The sequence below is a fragment of the Macrobrachium rosenbergii genome, chromosome 41 (genome assembly GCF_040412425.1).
Source record: "Macrobrachium rosenbergii isolate ZJJX-2024 chromosome 41, ASM4041242v1, whole genome shotgun sequence".
In the NCBI taxonomy this organism is placed as follows: domain Eukaryota; kingdom Metazoa; phylum Arthropoda; class Malacostraca; order Decapoda; family Palaemonidae; genus Macrobrachium; species Macrobrachium rosenbergii.
Window position 1 is genome coordinate 89,201,495 of NC_089781.1, and position 3,589 is coordinate 89,205,083.

The 3,589-nt window shown below is 35.5% G+C and overlaps 1 protein-coding gene across 1 annotated transcript in view; it reads right to left on the reverse strand.

The window, feature by feature from the left end:
* The window catches only part of LOC136826977 (solute carrier family 49 member A3-like), a 96,562-nt gene that overhangs the window by 71,662 nt on the left and 21,311 nt on the right, over positions 1-3,589 (reverse strand). The gene's annotated exons all lie outside the window — the stretch shown is intronic.

A 3,589-nucleotide genomic window follows, 5' to 3' on the forward strand; every position in this document is an offset into this window, starting at 1 on the left:
AACAGTTTCAAAAGACGTTACTAAGAAATAACAAAATAAAAGAAACACATTTCCAAAAATGGATACTGAGTGCTAACAGAATCATGAAACAATTTCAAAAGTCACTATAAAGAAAAAACAAAATAAAAGAATTAAGCTTCCAAAAATGGATACTGAGTGCTAACAGAATCGTGAAACAGTCTCAAAAGTCATTACGAAGAAATAATAAAAAAAGAAATTTTTCAAAAACTTGACACAAGCTTCCAAAAATTGATCCTATTATCGTGAAACAGTTTCAAAAGGCATTACGACGAAATAATAAAATGAAAGAGACAAGTTACCAAATTTTGATGCTGACTCCTAACAGAACCATGAAACAGTTTCAAAAGACATCACGAAAAATAACACAACAAAAGAAACAAGTGTCCAAAAATTGGTACGTTTTAAGCAGTTTCGAAAGACACTACGGTAGCCCCCCACCCCTCCCCCAGGCCCCTCACCCTAAAAATAAATAATAATAATAAAACTAAAACCGTGACGTCGTTGGAATTCATTAGATCAACAAAGTCGTTAAGTGGGAGTTCACGTACAACCACCAACGCGTAAGAGAATAATCGGGAGATTCATTTATCACGGGCGTGACCCTGAAGGACACTAATATTAGCCCTTCTTCTGCTGTGTATCGTCAGCAAGGGCTTGCAGACCCCCCACCCTCAACACCCACAGCCCTTTGCGCAAAGGGTCTTAGGGGACGAGGCAAGTGGGAAGATGAAAAGCTATTCTATTCTAGTCTATTCTCTCTCTCTCTCTCTCTCTCTCTCTCTCTCTCTCTCTCTCTCTCTCTCTCTCTCTCTCTCTATATATATATATATATATATATATATATATATATATATATATATATATATATATATATATATATATATATATATATATATATATACATATATATATGTATGTATGTATGTATGTGTGTGTATGTATATATACTTATACATATTTTTATATAATATACACACATGAATATATACATATACTGTATAAATATATATATATATACATATATATATATATATATATATATATATATATATATATATATATATACTGTATATATATTAGACTATTAACTTCAAACTTCGAACAAAGTATCCATTATTGGAGGAAGCAACTGATGTCACCCACCCTTGCTCCGGAACTGTCTGACATCAACTTAAGGAACGTACGTGACTTGGATCTTGTACCAGTACAGGAAAAAAAACACACACACGTAACTTGGCGCAAAGTTTTGCGGGCAAGGTGCCAAAAGATCCCAGAAGACATGCTCGTGTTTCACAGCACGTAGGCCTATCTGCTCTGGTCAGAGCAAATTTTATTAAGTTTCAGTATAACAAGGTTGCGCAGAGAAATACTGTGATTATTCGATTCATTAAATTCAACTTAGATAAAATTCACATGTCGGTAACAGGTTGAAGACAAGTTAATGACTTATTGGTAACTTATTGGCAATTCTAACCGGTGCTTCGTACGAGCATCCAGTTATTCCAGTATTGGCCTAAGGATCGTCCTCCACTTTTGGTCAGTGGCTTATTGTCAACATGATTGTGATACGTGAGAGATAAGCTGCGAACGTGTGTTTATGACGTTTTGCCACAGCGTGGACGCACCCTAGCATGACGCATCTGTAGGAACGCAATATTAAACAGCGCCCTTGCCTCACTCGAGGAAAGAATACATTAATGAAAAATCAACAACGGCGTCTCTGAAATCCCGTCAAAGTGACGAAGTGGCTGACAGAACGCAGGCAACGCTTGAGGTCTCAGTGCCTCCTTCCCCTCCCCCCGTCCTCCACAACACCCCACACTCCCTCCCCACACCCACGAGGACTCTGCCAGAGATCAAAGTCAGCCAGCGGATAAAAGATTTAAAATGCCGTCTCGGCTTATGAAGACGGTCGGTATACTGCAGATTAGGGCTTCCTTATGCCAGCAAATTGCACAATGGCGGCAAGAATGTGATGGTAAGGTGTTGAAGGGATTAAGAGACTTAGTGTAGACCTCTGGACAATTCAAGCCAACCGATATGGGTAAGGTAACAGTATTTTAATTTGCACATTAATATATGCATTGGGCATGGCTCTGAGTACCCTTAGCTCAGTTTATGCAAAGGAACGGCATTATCAACAAGATTCTCATCATTATGACTACCATCATCAGCAATAATAAACAATAATAAAAAAATAATCCTAATATTTTACATACAGCTGTCATTTTATATCAACATATAATTGTTATTGTTGACAGAGGTCAGTCTAGTTCCGTGTATGTTCTCTGTATCATTGTTTATTGTCGAGGAATTTTCTCTGCTTGTTTTTATTAATTTCTTCATAAGCTCACAAAGCTCAAGTGAAGATTAAATGCATCACTACCCTAAAACAAATCACCTTGTATGTTACTAATTAGTTTATGTTTTCATCTGTTTATTTATTAATTCATCTTTTTTTTTCAATAATTGATCTCCTCTTTTTGTATTTCCTAATATCTCCTGTGTCTTCTTTCAAATTAACACCATCTTTGGAAGCCTGAGTTTCATGCCAATGGCCCCAGATCCAGATGGGTTTATCTTCTGAATAATAATAATTATTATAAAATAATAATAATAATAATAATAATAATAATCCAGCACAGCATCAGCAATATTAGTAGAGTAATAATAGTAAAAACAGCAGTGGCCATTTAAGTTTTTCATTCGAATCCCCCACCTCCCAAAACAGCGGCTGTAGTGGTAGTAGTAGTAAATATTTGTTTATTTTAAGCCAAGAGCGTAGCGGCCCCTCAGCGCAGTACTTTCCACTTCCCACTCATTATCTCGCAGCAGAGGAAACTGTTTGTTGTGACAAGAATTCCTTTTCAATGCAGCATCTTAATGGACCTGTTTTTTTCAACCGCCTCCTCCGCCGCGCATATGTTGTTTTGACAAGAATAACCAGGAGTTGTTCTTCGTTGTTCGTCGTGAGCGTCCTTCGGAGGCTGCGTCTCGTTTCTGATTCCAGATAGCGGCGCGGCCTTCTTCCACGTCTGGATTCCTTCAGGGGAATGACTCGCAGGGGGAGTCCGCCTTGAGATCGCTCCTGGGCGCCTGAAAAATGTTCTTTCATACTTGCTGCTTCCAATCGTAGAGTGCGGGTGTTTATATATATATATATATATATATATATATATATATATATATATATATATATATATATATACATATATATATATATATATATATATATATATATATATATATATATATATATATATATATATATATATATAAGCGATATGAACAAAGAAGTATAAGATGAAGCATTTACACATAAATATACGTATAAAAATAAGTATATATACTGTATATATATATATATATATATATATATATATATATATATATATATATATATATATATATATATATATATATATATCTAGATAATAATTTTCATACGTACATTTATTTTTAAACGCTTCTTCTGATATTTGTTTATATCGCCTGCACCAACTGAGAGAGAGAGAGAGAGAGAGAGAGAGAGAGAAAACAAAGGTCCCCTTTCATCGAGGTGTCCTGC